An 18,144-nucleotide genomic window follows, 5' to 3' on the forward strand; every position below is an offset into this window, starting at 1 on the left:
TGTTACCCATTACTCTTCCTTACCCATTAAGCCTAGCCAAAAAATAAGTTATGTGGTCAAATGAGGATGCCTAACATTCAAGGCAGTGTTCTAGCTCAGAGGAATCACATTCCCAAACTCATAGCTAATGCCTAGAGCTATGACTGTCCCTAAAATCAAATGGTAAACATAGCATGCTTAACTGCACTACAAGGTGTGCTGGTTGTACTGTGCTTGAGGGCCAGTATCCAGCACAACATGAAAACTATTAGTTCAGAGAAAGAATAAGAAGTGAGCAATTAATCCTAGATTAAATATTATTCCAGGAACAGATTCAGCCACGTGATTAAGAGATGATTATCTACTCCATTTAAAAGTCCTCTGCTGAGATTTCATACTGTCCGAACTGATTTTCTAATCCATGTCACCAATCATCATTGTACATGAACAGGAAGTGAGATCAAGAAATGAATGAGTTCTGTTTGACTCAGCTCACAGCATGTATTAAATTCAAGATCTGTAAAGAAAAACCTTCACATTGCAGTCTTCTGTTCCATATTTATCTTAAATCCTTACTACCCATGTTCTTGATGTTAGAAGCCCAGGATAGAGCTGATCTCACCACTTCCTTAATCCCCCATTTTACTATTTACCATTAATACCAACATCACTATATATTATAACAATTTTACAAAGAAAATGGCTTAGAAAAGTTAGAAGCCTTGCCTAAAGCAGTACTGGCAGAAGCAGAACTTTAGTCCAAGACTCCTAAAACCAAAACAAGACATTTCCAGTCTACCTATTCTGTCTCTCACAGTCTAAATAGAAATTTGTATAGGTGAGGAAACAGGACACTTTCCAATTAGTAAATTTAGCTATGAGGCTTTTAAAAATAAAAGAAGAATAGTGCAAAAACAGAGGAGTTATGCAAACCATTTTTTTTATGAATCAGTTGAGTAAATTTCATTAGCAATTCAGGGCAAAGACAGATGGAACAATTACATCTTTCCCTCTCTAGAGGCTCAACTTTATGGAATTAATCTAAAACATATATGAATAATATAGAAGAGCCAAATATTTCCTGGGAATCGATCTAGGAAGAAAAAATATACAATGTTGAAGTTGGCAAGATTTCTACAACACAGGTTCTCTTACATTTTTTCTACAAAGCTAAACTGTCATTCTGTGACCTTTTCCCCAGAAGTTCCACATTTTGGGGGGCAGTTATTCATGGGATATAAATTATATATGATCATATATATATATATATATATAATATTCATTCATATATGTAAAATTTGTGAATATATATTCATAAATTGTGTGTATGTGTGTGTGTGTGTAGGAATGTGCTCATGTAGGAAGGTGCCCATAAATGCCAGATACCAGATACCAGATACCAGATCTCCCAGAGCTGGAGTTACAGGTGATTTGTAAGTCACACCAAATGGCTACTAGAAACTCACTTCAGGTCTTCTGGAAAAGCAGCCAGCACTCTAATCCACTGAGTCATCTCTCCAGGGAGCCTTTTTGTTATTAAATGAAATGTTGAACTAGTAGCTTCTTCCTAGAAGCTAGCCTTGATACAATACAGAAAAAGTGCTGTTCCAGTTTTGTGTGTAGAAAGTAGTAATATGGCAAGAACATGTGCCTTATGTTCTTGCCATATTACTACTTTCTCTTCATAATATCTACTTCAAGGTGAATTCAATTACACATTCAAGTGCTACAACACAGTAGTACCCAGAAAGAATGTTCTAGAAACCTATACTACAAACAGATACAAGACTCTATTTCATGTCCCTTATGAAGGATGTACCTGTCATTGTAATAATAACAACACTATTGCCTCTTAGTTCAGATATTGGGTAAATATTTCTAGAAGCAGATAATAGGGATATAAGATTCTATTTGGCCTCCTAATCCAATCTTCTATACCAGGGTTACCGTAACTTCTTACTTCATATGTCGCTTGGGAAGTTCATCCCTGATTTTTCCTGATATCTGAAATCCAGCTGATAATCTATCAATATCTTCATCATTTATTCCCTTTGTTACTAAGGAAAGCAATAATGCCAAGTATTGCTGTGACTAGGGTTAGATGAGTGAAGAATATGCCTTGATTGTAAATTTTGATTGTCAAAAATATCACATTAAAGTATTTCTAGCTTCCTTATGTTTTTGTGCCTACTAAACTTTTGCAACCAAAGAGAATGACACACTTTCCTTATCTTAATTTTAGTGACAACTCACAAGTTAAAATGACAGCACCATTAAGGCCAAGAGCTTGTATTAGCCAAGAAGCCTCAGCTCATTTCCAGACAGATCATATTTCACAGCTGGCTTTCAACTCAAAATCCTTCTGTCTTAGCTTCCTGAGCAGCTGGTATTACAGGTGTATCACACTGTGCTCTTATTTACAACTCAGTTTGAATCATAGCCTTCCAATTCTATTAGAAGATTCAGCTGTCTCCCCTCAACATCCTACCCTCACACACAAAAAATTTGTTGAATCTCATCAAGATAGAGACTTTCACTTTGAATCTAAGACCTAAACTTTGATGACTAATTTCTGCCTTGCTCTAGAACATACATAGCTAATCACTAGGCAAAAATAGATCAGGAAACAGGGTGCCAAAGCTTACAAATGAAAGAAGCATAGCTGAAATCTTCTACTGCTGGCTAGTGCATTAATCCCAAAGCACTAGAGGTTAAAGCCTTTTAATTAAAAGAAATGGGTTTTACATTCTAAAGTTGTGGCACTTGTGAAAAGCTGGCTTCAGAAAACTCATTTTAAATAAAGTCAACAATCAGAAGCAATTCTTAAAAGTTTATAATTGGGCTGGGATGTAGCTCGTTTGTTAGAATGTTTTACTAGTATTCACAAAGCCCTGGCTTTGTTCCCCAGAGGAACTGTAATTCTAGTGCTCCCAAGGTAGCAGCAGGAGGACAAAAAGTTCAAGGTCATCCACTCAGCCACATATTAGGTTTTTAGACCTAGGATACCTATGGGTCTGTTTTGTTTGTTTGTGGCTTTGTTTTGTTTTTAAAGTCTATTCTTAGAGAGGTTCCTACTGGGTTTCTACATTTCAGTGAATGTCTAAAAATTGGTTTTAAGAAAGTATAAGACTTCACATCCAGAAGTAATATGGCAAGTGGGTTTAGGGACCTGCTGTCTTCATTTTGCAGATGAAAACATATTCAGAATGAGAAATTCCATGCATGTCTTACATTGGATATTTCAGGGAGTGGAGAAGGCTACTGAGAGAAAATTATAATTTTATGTTACCTACCAAAAACTATTGAGAGTTTAGGAGATAGCTCAGACCTGGGTTGATCCTCCCCCCGCCCCAAAACCTTGCCCTTTTTTTTTGGGGGGGGGTCTCCTTTTGATTTTTAGAACCAGGTGCTACAGCAGTTTTGTAATCACTATGCTGGGGTTGCAAAGCAGTCAGATTTCAAGGGCTCGGTGGTCAGTGTACTCTGAAAGCTTCAGGCCAGTAAGAAACTGTATGTGAAAATAACCAAGTGGGCAGTGCCTACGGAACAACTCAAGGTTGATTTCTGAACTGTACAGTAATGCAAACACTCAAAAAGCAATACTGGACCATGATACATGCAACAAAGTCCAAAGCAATAATTATGTGGCAAAAATATCTTCGTGTATAAGGGTTTATAACTTTTGGAAATGGTCCCTTCCTTTTTCCATGGGTTCTGAGAATTTCACTCAGGTTGTCAGGCTTGCCCCTTAAATGCTTTTACCCACTAAGCCGTCTCAGCAGCCCCCATTTCTTTTCAGAGTGGGATGAGATGGCATGCATGAATATACCCTATTTGGCTCATCCATCGATCCATGGACATTTATGTTGTGTCTCCTTTGGGGCTACCATGAATTGTGCCGTTATTAATCATGTATAATTTTTTGAATCACTTTTTATCTGTAATTTGAAGCTCTCACCACAGAGAAAGTCTCCCAGGTCTCTGCCAGTTCTAATATGCCATATCAAGGTCAGAAGAAGAAATGTAGTTATTTCAGATTTTTTTTACCTGTGTACTATAATGCAAAAGGTATATTAAAATTTAGATGAGTCCAGATTACTCATCTAAAAAGAACCCAGATGTCATTCAACAGAGGAATGGATACAGAAATTGTGACATATATACACAATGGAGTACTATTCATCTATTCAAAACAATGAATTCATGAAATTCTTTGGCAAATGGGTGGAACTAGAAAGTGTCATCCTGAGCGAGGTAACCCAGTCACAAAAGAACACACATAGTATGCACTCACTGATAAGTGTATGTTAGCCCAAAAGCTCAAAATAAACAAGTTACAATTCACCCAGCACAGGAAGCTCAAGAAGAAGGAGGACTGAAGTGAGGGTGCTTTGGTTCCTCTGAGAAAGGGAACAAAATACTCACAGGAGCAATAAAGGAGGCAATGTGTGGAGCAGAGACTGAAGGAAAGGCCACCCAGAGAGAGCCCTACCTGGGGATTCATACTATAAACAGTCACCAAACCCAGACACAATTATGGATGTCAAGAAGGAGCATTCCATGGTTGTCTCCGGCGGGGCCCTGCCAGAGCCTTACACATACAGAGGCAGATTCTAGCAGCCAACCATTGGACTGGGCGTGGGGGTCCTCAATGGATGAGCTGGAGGGTGGTCTGGAGGAGCTGAAGGGGTTTACAGCTCCATGGGAAGAACAATGATTTTGACCACCCAGAGGCCCCAGGACTCCCAGGGACTGAACCATCAACCAAGGGGTACACATGGTTCCAGCCAAAAATGTGGCAGAGGAATGCCTTGTCGGGCATCAGTGGGAGGAGTTGTCTTTGTTCTGGTGAAGGCTCAATAGATGTCCCAACAAAGGGAAATTGAGGGGCGGGGAGGGGGGAGTGTGCTGGGTGGAGGGGAATATACTTGGAGGCAGGGGGTAGAAGGAGGGGTTGGGGGTTTTCTGGGAGGGGGGAGACCGGGAAAGGTTTTAGCATTTGAAATGTAAATGAATATTATATTCAATAAAAATTTAGATGAGTGTTTTATTATTTATGATACAACAAATATAACTGTGTGAGTACAACTAGTTATTCAGTATTGTGCTTTCCTGCACCAAATAATTCTCTCCAATGACTTCTAGAACTTTGCTTTTAAAATGCCATTCCTCCACATTTTGAGTTTGTATACTTTGGGTTGGCTTTTTCCAGGCTTTTATGTCTATGCCTGCCTCTCATGGGAATTCACTCAAATCTATGAAAATCTCTTTTTTGTCTCTCTCACTCTGTCTCTCTCTTTCTTTTGATCTTCCTGTTCCCCTACCATGGGTTGTGGAGCTGCACATGCTTGTGAATATGTGTTTGTGTTGGTGTGTTGCTGGGAATACAACTCAAAGCCTCACACATGCTATGCAAGTCTATCTATCTGTTTCGAATCTCAACTTCTCTTTGGATTAGGAGCACATCCCACCAGGAGCCTGTTCCTCCCTCATTCCTCTTCTCAGAATCATCAGCAAAGCAATTTGATGAATGACTTATATTTAGCCAAGATTTATAGAAATTGGCATATACTTCTAATCTCCACACTCTGGAGGCTGAGATAGAAAAATCTTGAGTTTGAAGCCAGCCTGGGCTGTATTATTGTGAGTTGAAAGAAAGAAACAGAGAGGAAGGGAGAAGGGAGGAAGACAATGTATATAGGGATAAGAAAACTCTATCTTCAGTACTTAAACAATACACAGAGCTAGTAAAGTAATTCAAGTCTTCTGAATTCATTTATTGAGTTCCCATATGTTAAATCTTGAGCTGGGTACTGAGCATGTCAAAGCAGGAAAATTCATGGGCCAAGTCCCCATACTGTTGGAGTGTGAATAGGGTTATGGAGAAGAGGGTAGCTAGAGTAACAAGATAAGGAATGCTAAGCTTTAGGCCATAGAGACAGCAAGTAGTAGGTTTTGACTCTTGGTTGTATGGGAGGCTGTGCTCAGTGAGCTAGAGCTGCCAGTGTTTCAAGGTTCTATGTGAATAACATTATTTAAGTATTCATCCCATTCAGAACACACTGCCATGTTCTTTATGCTTCACGGGTTTCTCTGACTTTCTTCTACTTGGTAATTAGAAAAGATTAAAAGAACAGTTGAGAAGTGGGCCATAAAAATAATTATTAAAAAAGATCAGCATTAGTTGGCTGAGCTATCATCTTCATAAGTACACACACACACACACACACACACACACACACAGAGAGAGAGAGAGAGAGAGAGAGAGAGAGAGAGAGAGAGAGAGAGAGAGAGTTTTAAAAATAAGGGCTGCAGAGATGGCTCAGCAGTTTAGAACATGTCTTGTTCTTTCAATAGACCAGGCTTTGATTCCCAGAACCCACATTTTGACTCAAAATCATTTTAAACTACAAATCTAGGGGATCTAATACCTTTCCAACCTTTATAGGCACCAGACAAGAGTGTAGCACATACCCATAAATTCATATAGATGTAAAAATAAATTTTAAATTCAAACAAACAAACACCAAATCAATCAACAGCAACAACAAGAACAACAACGTGAGAGTTCCTAAATCCAAGGAATTCATCATTACCTAGTGAGAAAATTGTCGAAATGTAGGCAAATGTATTATCATAACATTTCCAGTGCACAGTGTTCTCTCTTTCAGAAATAGCAGCGAACAATTCATTCTGCCATGACAGAGCATGGGAGCCATGTAGGTGATGATGCCGAATAGTGACCTAGAAAACCCATGGAGAATGTGACATTTGAGAGAATTCTACACTTAGAAATAAAAGCAAAAAGAGATTTCAAAAGAATTTTTTAAATTTTAACATGTTCTTCTACATACTATCATACATCCAGATGCTCAGCTAATTAATGGACGTCTCTTGAACTATAAAAGTACAGCCTCCAACATGAGATGATGTAGAACTGAGGCAGCCTTCTTACAACTTCGATGCGACAGCAGTGGCAAAACCAAGGAAACTAACAGATGCTGAGATGTACCTGACATTGGAATTCCCAGCCCACCAGACTCCTTTTAGTGAGAAGAATAAACCCTTGTATTTATAAACAAACAAACAAAGAAAAATAAAAGTACCAATGAAACATGTCAGGTACACTGTACTGTTATAGCCTAGGCCCCACCTCCTGACAACAGGGTCATCATCACCCTGATGAATCTTATTATTCTACTTCAGCTTCGCTACTCCAGCTATGTGTCTTCAGCAGAACTGAGAGCCAGTGGTAGTATATCCTCCTTTGCCCTACTCTTGGAGAACTTAGTTTGATGCTTTGGGTGAAAGTGCCAACTCACTGAGGGAAATTGATGGCTTACTCACATAAACTTTATCCTGGGGTAAACTTGTCTCAAACCATCTCTTCTATGTACTATTTTATTCTAGTCAAATAACTTAGAAAACACATATCAAGTGCCTGTCCTAGATGAGGAACTCTGCTGAATCCTGGAGCAACAAGTGTAAAGACAGGCTGGGGTACAGTGCTTGTCTAGCTTGGACAAGGATATGAGTTTCATTCCAGCATGAAAACATACATACATACATACATACATACATACATACATACATGAACAAATAATAGTAATAACAATAAAATGATGATGATGATGATGATGAATAAAGTGAAAGCAACAGTCTCTGCCATGGAGGGGGCTTTTGTCTGACTTCCTGGTTTGTTTCCGAGATGAGAAACAGGATCTGAACTTCTGACTTCTTCCTCTGGTCTGATAATGACATACGCCCTTCACTGAGTTACATGGATTTTATATTTCAAGGCCCCAATAACGCCTTAAATCTAACAGGATTTCCTGACTCCTTTACTTATGATCACTTTCTCCTTTTGCCCTCAATTTCTTGTTCCACAAAGTCTGTACCTGAAAATTGGCTGCCTTAATTTCAATTTGAATTTTTGCTTTAACACATGGATGTATTTATCTTTGTACTGTAATAATGGTTTATTTATCAAAGCAGGAAACACCTTTTAAACTTTGGGCACTGGCACAAAGGTTATTCTCAATATCTAAGATTTTATTTCTTATTTTATTTATTTTTATTGGATATTTTATTTATTTACATTTCAAATGTTATCCCCTTTCCAGATTTCCTCCCCCAAGAAACCCCCTGTTCCATCCTCCCTCTTCCTGCTACTCTGAGGGTGTGCACCCCTCCTGCCTCCCCACCCTCTCATGCCCCTATACTGGGGCATCGAGCCTTCACGGGACCAAGGGTCATTCTTCCCATTGATGGGTGGATGAGGATGGACAATGCCATCCTCTGCTTCATATGAAACTGGAGCCATGGGTCCTTCCATGTGTACTCCTTGGTTGGTGGTTTAATCCCTAGGAGCTCTAGTTGGTTAATTTTGTTGTTCTTCCTATGGGGCTGCAAAACCCTTCAGCTCCTTCAGTCCTTTCCCTAACTCATCCACTGGGGACACTGTGATCAGTCCAATGGTTGGCTGCTAGCATCTGCCTCTGTATATGTCAGGCTCTGGCAGAGCCTCTCAGGGAACAGCTATATCAGTCTTCTCTCAGCAAGCACATGTTGGCATCCATGATAGTGTTGGGGTTTGGTAACTGTATATGGGATGGATCCCCAGGTAGGACAGTCTCTGGATGACCTGTGCTCCACATTTTGCATCTGTATTTGCTCCCATGAGTATTTTGTTCCCCCTTTTAAGAAGGTCCAAAGCACCCACACTTTGGTCTTCCTTCTTCTAAGATACTTTTTGTTTGTTTTTGTTTTTGTTTTTGTTTTTGTTTTTCCGAGACAAGGTTTCTTTGTGTGGCCCTGGCTGTCCTGGAACTCACTCTGTAGACCAGGCTGGCCTTGAACTCAGAAATCTGCCTGCCTCTACCTCCCAAGTGCTGGGATCACAGGCGTGCACCACCACCGCTGCCTGGCTCTTCTAAGATATTCTTTAAAAAAGGCTTGGGCATTACTGCATGCTCCTGTAAGGCTAGCTCTCAGGAGGCTGAAGGAGGACCAATTCAAGGGCAGCCCAGGCTACATAGCAAAACACTGTACCAGAGGAAGGAAAACAACATTAGTTGATTTGATTTGATGATGGAAACAAGACAGAAAAAGATGATATTCTGTCTTGTTCTCTCGCATTCAAAAGTTAGTTTGATACTAATCCAAATTTCAAATCTCAGTTAGATGGATTCAAATGACTGAATTCCATGAGCATGATATAAAACCAGAAGAATCTAACACTGTAAATAATATTCACATTCCAACTCATTGAAAATCAGGTCAATTACAGTGACAGGAAGGATGATTTGTTGTATGAGAAAACAGCATCTTCTGTGATATATCAACCTTAAAAGTACCACCGGAACCTACCGAATTACTATTTTAAAAAACTGCAAATAAATCAAGATATCACATGCCAAAAATTAACCAGACTGAAAATCTACACAACTCAATAAACTGTTGCACAGTTATAATAGGCATTTGGAAAGAAAGCTGTGAAGTTTCACATTAAATTTTACTTACAGTATCAAATTTATTTTATGTACTTAACTATCACAAGAAAAACCAAAAATACATGACATAATTAGAACCAGAAAAGCAGTGACCTTTAGAATCTCTTTCATAACCTCTTTCCATTACATGTGTGCGGTATATCCTAAACTGAACTGATTACCTCATCCTCCATTAGTCTAAACCCTTCAGGGTATTTTAAAATTGAAAGGAATTTTCTTATTGCCATAAATGTTTTTTCTCTATATATTCCTCCTATTCTTCAACTTCCATGCCTCTTATTAAAAACTTGCTTAGCAGAGTGGGGCATTGAGCAGGGAAAGAGAGAGCAGCTCTCCTCAGCATTGTAATGGGTGAGAGGACATGAGCACTGGCAGGGGGGAAAAGCTCAGCTTCTGTAGTTTATTCTCCCCATGGGGACCATAAAGACATCTTTCTTTCCTTCTTTCTTCTGCCTACTTGCAGGGTTGAGGCTCAGTGAAATCCTTACCACTTTTCTACTGTCTAGTCCCCTTCAGTCTGAAAGAACTGGATGAATGACACTGAAGGCTGTAGATAGGAAGATATTCTGTAGACTGGATTTTTCAGGCTGGAGAAATGGCCCGGCTATTAGGAGCACTGACTGCTCTTCCAGAGGTCCTGAGTTCAATTTCCAGCAAGCAGGTGGAGGTTCACAACCATCTGAAATAGGATCTAATGCTTTCTTCTGATGTGTCTGAAGACAGTTACTGTGTACTTATATAAATAAAATAACTCTTTTAAAAAGACTGGGCTTTCCCTCTGTGCTGGGGAAAGACTAGTTCTCTAGCTTGTTCCGGTGTCTAGAGGGAAGTCTGGGGTATGCGTTTTGGTTTGTGGTGCTTCTGTATTTTTTTTTCCTCCTGTTTACAGCATAATTTCTCCCCTTAGTTCTTCAGTGGAATTTCTCCCCCAGTACACTAACGTCTTCCAAAAATAAATAAATAAATAAATAAATAAATAAATAAATAAATAAATAAATAAATAAATGAATGAAAACTAAAGCTCCCATTTAATTCCATCTACCTATATGTGCATGAGCTTTTTTTTTTTTTGGATTTTGATAACTCCTGTTTTGATCCATTAGTCAGAACCAGGCATAAAGTAGAAAGGCATCTGGCATTAAATTCTTTCACGAAATATAATTTTGTTTTGTTTCACAGTGATGGGGTGGAACTTAGGGCCTAGTAAATATACTAGGTGCTTAAGTACCTATATTTTGAACTATATTACCAGCTTTTGGTTCCTGAAGCAGGGTCTCTCTATATTGTCCACATATCTCCCTATACTGGTCTCCACTTAAAATTTGTCCTGCTTTTGCCTATTTATTGCAGAAATTACAGGTGTGTGCTATGATGTCTCAACAATTCTTTGATAATGCTGAGAAGCCAGGAGCTTGTACAAAGTAAGAAAGTACTCAACCCGTGAGCTATATCCAAGCCCAAAGAGATTTCACCAAAGATTTCCAACCAACTAATAAGAAAGAAGATTGTCCTATTGTTAGAACCAAAGCATGTAACCAAAATCTATCTCATTTACTACTATGGTTTCTATATGTGGCACATAGCCCAATATACTGTAATTACATAATAACGTGATTGACTAAATGACTAAAACAGAGTAGTGGCAGTTCTCATATATTCAGTATTTATCTCAGTCCTTACATGTTGAGAAAGCATAAAGATATTAAATAAATGAGGGATTAGCAATAGACAGCAATATTAATTGAGCACTCATTGATCAATTATCCCATGCAATTCTCACACAGGAAATGAAACATTAAATCTTCATTTTACAGATGAAAAAAATCACATCTCAAAGACATTAAGTAATAGTCCCCAAAGGCATTACGCTTAACAAGTAATAGATATCAAGCATTTTTCAAATTGTTCTTCTTGGATGTGTAATTAGTTGTATCCTTCTCCACCAGCAGGAACACTGGACACCCCAGCCTTGATGGAGGAAACTGATGATGAGAGATCTGAGGAAATGATAGGCTTGTGACCCCAACAGTCTATAACAACCATCACCGCTGGAACAGGCTTTTGCCAAGTTAGTGGAACCAAACTTGGAAACAAGAAATCATCCAGAACCCTAAACGATCATGGGGTCTCAGCCTGCAATACTCAAGTTCCTCTCTTATGTACACATTCAGCATTTTCAAGGCCTTCAAACAGCGTTTTTTCCTTTTTGACTTATTTCTGCTTAGGGACAGATGTCTTCTTACTTAAGCAAATTAAAAGGTGATGATTAAATACAGGATACCAGCATAATTGATGATTTAGAGTTGACATATTTTTTATTCGATATATTCTTTATTTACATTTCAAGTGATTTTCCCTTTCCTGGATTCCCCCTGCCCAAAAGTCCCATAAGCCCTCTTTCCCTCCCTCTGTTCCCCAATCCACCACTTCCCATGTCCCTGTCTTGGTATTCCCTGACACTGCTGCACTGAGCCTTTCCAGGACCAGGGGCCACTCCTTCCTTCTTCTTGGGCATCATTTGATATGTGAATTGTGTCTTGGGTATTCCAAGCTTCTAGGCTAATATCCACTTATCAGTGAGTGCATACCATGAGGGTTCTTTTGAGACAGGGTTACCTACTTAGGATGATGTTCTCCAGTTCCCTCCATTTGTCTAAGAATTTCATGAATTCATTGTTTCTAATGGCTGAATAGTACTCCATTGTGTATATATATCACATTTTCTGTATCCATTCCTCGCTTGAGGGCATCTGGGTTCTTTCCAGCTTCTTTCTGGCTATTATAAATAGGGCTGCTATGAACATAGTGGAGCATGTGTCTTTATTGCATGCTGGGGAATCCTCTGGGTATGTGCCCAGGAGTGGTATAGCAGGGTCCCAAGTATCATTCCCAGTTTTCTGAGGAACCGCCAGACCGATTTCCAGAGTGGTTGTACCATCTTACAACCCCACCAGCAATGGAGGAGTCTTCCTCTTTTTCCACGTCCTTGCCAGCACCTGTTTTCTCCTGAGTTTTTGATCTTAGGCATTTTTACTGGTGTGAGGTGAAATCTCAGGGTTGTTTTGATTTGCATTTCCCTGATGAATAAGGATATTGAACATTTCTTTAGGTGCTTCTCAGCCATTCGATATTCCTCGGGTGAAAATTCTTTGTTTAGCTCTGTACCCCATTTTTAAGGGGAATATTTGGCTCTCTGGAGTCTACCTTCTTGAATTCTTTGCATATCTTGGATATAAGCCCTCTGTCAGATGTAGGATTGGTAAAGATCTTTTCCCAATCTGTTGGTTGACATTTTGTCCTGTTGACAATGTCCTTTGTCTTACAGAAACTTTGTAGTTTTATGAGGTCCCATTTGTCAATTCTTGATCTTAGAGCATAAGCCATTGGTGTTCTGATGACACGTGCCTGGCATCCTAGCAGTTTCCAGACAAGCCCGAGCTACATAGTGAGATCCCCTCCCCCATGCAGCACACACCCAAATGCCATAAGGATTACATCTCTTTTGTACTAGGAGGAATAGTTGTAAATGGCCCAACTGTTTAGAAGTTATCCCCAACCTGTTAATCTTGCCCTTACACCAGATCATTCATTTATTTTTTAAAAAGTTTTTTTCTGTAATTAGCATGCAATATAATGAGTTTCCATGTGATATTTTCATAACATATATCATTATACGTGGTTGTTCTTTCCCCTCCACCTCCTTAGCCTATTCCTCTCCATCTTCTTGCTGGTTCCTTTCCTTTACAAATAGTTCCTTCTAGGACTTGCATGTCACATATATTCCAATGCTATTCCTTGTTTTCTCTCCTCATTCTCATATTCATTGCCTTTTTTGTGACACATTGAACTTCCTCAGTGTCTTAGTCAGCAGTCTATTGCTGCAAAGAGACATCATGACCATGGCAACTCTTATAAAGGACGATATTTAATCGGGGCTAGCTAGCTTACACGTTCAGAAGTTCAGTCCTTTATCATCAAGGCAGGAAGCATGACAGTATCCAGAAGGACATGGTGTTGGAGAAGGAACTGAGAGTTCTACATCTTCATTCAGCAGGCAGGAGAAGGAAGCTGAGTGCCCAACTCTACATAGTTCAAGCAAATGAGACCTCAAAGCCACCCCCACCTGTTTCACACTTCCTCTTAATAGTTCCACTCCCTATGGGCCCATGGGGGCCAATTACATTCAAAGTATCACAGTCATGAATAATAAATACACAATGATTCTTACTTTGATGTCTTCTAAACAGTGAGGTCTGCCCTAAAAGGTGTACAATCGATAATCATCACAGAGGTCACATAATCAGTGCTATTGCCCTTTGCTTGGGCCATTTTATCTACCTGTCCAGACATCATGGGATCAAGGTCCAATTAAGAATATATTACCTAAGATAAATCATTTATAATCCTATCTCACTTTAGAATCAGATCTCATCTACAATGTAATCAACCTTCAACTGTAAGTCACACTCAGAAATATTTTTAAAGAAAGTTTAGAGAAAAGGCAAAGGTAGTTGAATATGTTAGTACACACCCAGAATCACAGCACTTGGGAGACAGAGGCAATAGGACTGTAAGTTTGAAGCAAATCTGGTGACACTTAGGGACAAGGGCAGCTTCCTTCAGCCTCTTCAAGGTAGCAGGTTCCTATTGGCATGGGCTGTCTTTTTATCCTGGTCTATAGGCATTATTGATTTAATCTGTAGGCAGAATTCTACTTAGCAGTTTTCATGGTTGGAAGTGGGGCTGGTAAGAGGAAGATAAGGCAGAGGAAGAAGGCTTGAAAAGAAGTTGTGGAGATGGGCTGGAGAGATGGCTCAGAGGTTAAGAACACTGCTCTTCCAAAAGTCCTGAGTTCAAATCTCAGCAACCGCATGGTGGCTCACAACCATCTGTAATGAGATCTGATGCCCTCTTCTGGTCTGTTTGAAGACAATTACAGTGTACATTACATGTAATAATAAATAAATCTTTGGGCTGGAGCGAGCGGGGCCTGAGTGAACAGAGTTCCTCAGGTTAAATCCCAGCAACCACATGATGGCTCACAAGCATCTGTACAGCTACAATGTACTCATATACATAAAATAAATAAATACATCTCTAAAAAAATAGAAAGAAAAAAGAAAGAATTGTTTAAAAATGTTGTGGAGACAGCACTTGTCAATCATATTTCCTGTTGTAATTTTTTAAAGGTACACATGTTGGGGTACAGTGCAACAGGCATAGACAATCACCTCTGAGGAGGCTAAGGTGGGAGTCTCAAGTTGCACCCCATCTCAAAAACACAAAACTAAACTAAACTAAACTAAACTAAACTAAACTAAACTAAACTAAACTAAACTAGACATGTATGGAGCAGAGATTTTGGTTCTGTGATATTTTGTGATGCATATGAGGTCATGCTTCAATATCACAGCCCCACAAAAACAATCATAAAAAAAAACCAGATATACAGAAACTAGACTAGACTAGAGAACGTGAATTGTGAGACATATACCAAATGTGTTGATTATTTGGTTTTCATCTAGGCTCTACCTCATTACAGTATTTGTTATAATAGTTCTTTTTATGCTTACCATTTTTACAAGGACATATATAAGGGCTGGAACTGCACAGGTATGTAATAAAGATTGACTAAGGAAAAGTCAGGAGACTAGGTGTATTTCTGATTTTGCCACTGTCTAGTTGTGTGACCACAAACTAGTAGGTTAGCATCTTTGGGCTTCAGTTTTCCATAAGGAGATGATGAGGAATTTAGAAGAGAACCAGGAATACTTTATGCTTGTTTCATGACAGAAATTTCCACAACTGACATTGGAGGTACTGGAAGGCAAAAACAGACCTAATATTGATCTGGTCTTCATATCTGTATCTTCACTGATTCTTAGGATTGAAGGGAACCCCTTATGTATCCAAAATAATGCTCATGTAGATTACCCTTACTTAGACTGACAATTCACTTCCTAGTTTTTCTAAAGCTAGAAATAATAGAAATGTATGATCTCTTTTTCTGTATAGCATCAATTATATTTTCCTATAAAACAATCATTCTGGTATCTTAAATGCCAAACAGAGAGCATGATAGAGAAAATCTGGACACTTAGAGACAAGACAGCTTTACACAAACAGAGAGGTATATATGACCTCATGGGGGAAATTATTACAGCAAAATTTACAGGAGTCTTCATGTCTGTCAAAATCTATCAATGCATAAGACATTAAACACAGTTTGGAGGTTTCTCCATAGGTTTGTAAGCAACAAACTTAAGCCTTCTAATTAGTGCTTTTTGTATGCTTCTGTTTAATAGCATATGCTGAACATTGACATACCCGGTAACATTTTACTTCAAAACATGCAGTTCCTCTATGCAGATAATGCCAAATTTACTGAAAAAATATTGAGTCCAAGATCAAATTTTAAAACGTATTCCAAACACAATTATGGGGAGAACCATCAAAGACAAGCCAGGTGTGGTAGCACATGCCTTTAATCCTATCAGACAGGAGGCAGAGGAAGGAGCTTCGAATTCCAGGGCAGATACATAGAAATTCTGTCTTAAAATTAAGGATGCAGTGCCTTTTAGGATTTAGGGGAACATGTAAAGATTCATCCTGAGGCCAGGCTGAGAGAAATGGCTCAGGAGATGGAGGTGCTTGCTCTACAAGAGTGAGGACTGGAGTGCAGACCCAATGACCAGAGCCCCAACCCAAGACAAGGGGGTAATGATAGCCTGTTTGTAACCCTAGCACATGAACAGACAGACAGCTAGGCTGGAATGCAACTCTTGGTATCAGTGGAGTCATCAAGGAAGACATATAACATTTGGGCCACCACCCACATGCATACAAAACAGAAGTAAAAATAAATTTAAAGTCTGGCCAGAAAAGATGACCTTGGACTAGTATCAATCCCTCCCTGGAAAAAAATCATAATTTACTAAGAGATTAATCAACCCCTCACTGAAAAAAAGCATACCCTACCATGAGATGGAGCAATCAAGGAATTATCTGTCAAGGCAATCAGCTTCTTATTGATTTTGCCATAGCCTCGCTTGTAGATGAGCTCATTTACTGACTTCAGGTTGGGGTACTCCTCACATGTCATGTTGAGCTTAACAAAAGGTGCCATTGAAGATCTGTCCAAGACAGAGGCTGCAATACCTTGCAGACATTTGGGCTTACTCCATTGATACCTTGGATTCTGATGACAAATGCCAATTTTGGTTCTGTGGTCACATAGACATTTCCAGCTTTCCTTGACATAGTCATCCTAATCTCAGTCTGGCACAGCTGCCTGTGCTCCCTGTGATAGTGCTTTGCCTTCTCATGGATGAGCTTCCCCCTTGCCTTTAGCAATGTCTTCAGGGCAAACTTCTGCAGGCACTTCACCTTCAACTGTGAAAATTCTTTGCTTTTTCTTAAGGGTTCCTGGAATAGCAGGAACCTTTTCCTTAAGTGTTTCTGGCACAGTAGCAACCTTCTTTTTCCTCTCTGGCACAGCCTCCATGGTTCCAACAAGAAAAAGAAAGAAAGCTCTGCATGCCATAATTGGGTTTTTTGTTTCTGTTTTTTGTTTGTTTGTTTGTTTGTTTGTTTTGGTTTTTCGAGACAGAGTTGCCTTGATCGTTATCTTAATCACTGTTCAATTGTGTCAAAGAGACATAAGGCAACTCATTTTTATTAGATATTTACTTTGTTTATATTTCAAATGGTATCCCCTTTCTGAGTTACCCCTCCGAAAACCCCCTATCCCATCCTCCCTTCCCCTGCCCATCCCCTCCCCCCCCCCAATTTCCTGACTTGCATTCCCTATTCTGGGGAATCGAGCCTAAGGCAACACTTATAGTCAGGACAGGGAGCATGGCACTACACATGGTGCATAATATCATCTGAGAACTACAACCTGATGTGTGTGTGTGGGGTGTGTGTGTGTGTGTGTGTGTGTGTGTGTGTGAGAGAGAGAGAGAGAGAGAGAGAGAGAGAGAGAGAGAGAGAGAGAGAACCAGAGAACCTGGCTTGGGCTTTTGAAACCTCTAAAATCCATTCCCAGCAAGGCCACACCTTCTAATCCTTTCAAAATCTTCACTCCACATTCAAGTATGAGTCTAAGGGTGTCATTATTATTCAAACCACCACAAACATAGAAGAAAATTTCCCCAAACTACAGAAAGACACACCCATACCGATAAAAGCAGCACATACAAAATTAAGTAGACAAGACCAGAAAAGAAAATCTGAAAAGTATATCATACTTAAAACACTAAGAATACATGGCAATGAAAATGTATTGAAAGCTAAACAGATTCCCTGGGGACATCACCAGATCTCGGCCCAGACCCAGCTTTTAACTCTTTCCTGAGGGCCCTCTTAACCTTCCCTTTTAACTCATCCCCATTCTGTGGTGTCAGCAGCTGATACCTAGAAACACTTTCTGCCAAGGATCCTCAGTGGCTACACATGGCTAGGACTCAGATAATTGACTTTCACTATGCTTCCATTGTCACCCTTGTGCTTGCACGTGACCCCTTTCCTACTTCAACTCAATTCACTAGAGACTCTAATTCTTGGAACAGACCTGAGATCCCTCTAGACCTTTCATCCTTATCTTGGTCCTACTGCAGCCTACCTTCAATATTCCTTCCTCCTTCCACACCTC

General features: G+C 39.5%; 1 pseudogene; it reads right to left on the bottom strand.

Moving 5' to 3' along the window:
• Window positions 1-15,829: 15,829 nt before the first annotated feature.
• Window positions 15,830-16,995, bottom strand: LOC127674419 (60S ribosomal protein L7-like; annotated as a pseudogene).
• Between the last annotated feature and the right edge of the window lie 1,149 nt (window positions 16,996-18,144).

Source organism: Apodemus sylvaticus, chromosome X (genome assembly GCF_947179515.1).
Source record: "Apodemus sylvaticus chromosome X, mApoSyl1.1, whole genome shotgun sequence".
Lineage (NCBI taxonomy): Eukaryota > Metazoa > Chordata > Mammalia > Rodentia > Muridae > Apodemus > Apodemus sylvaticus.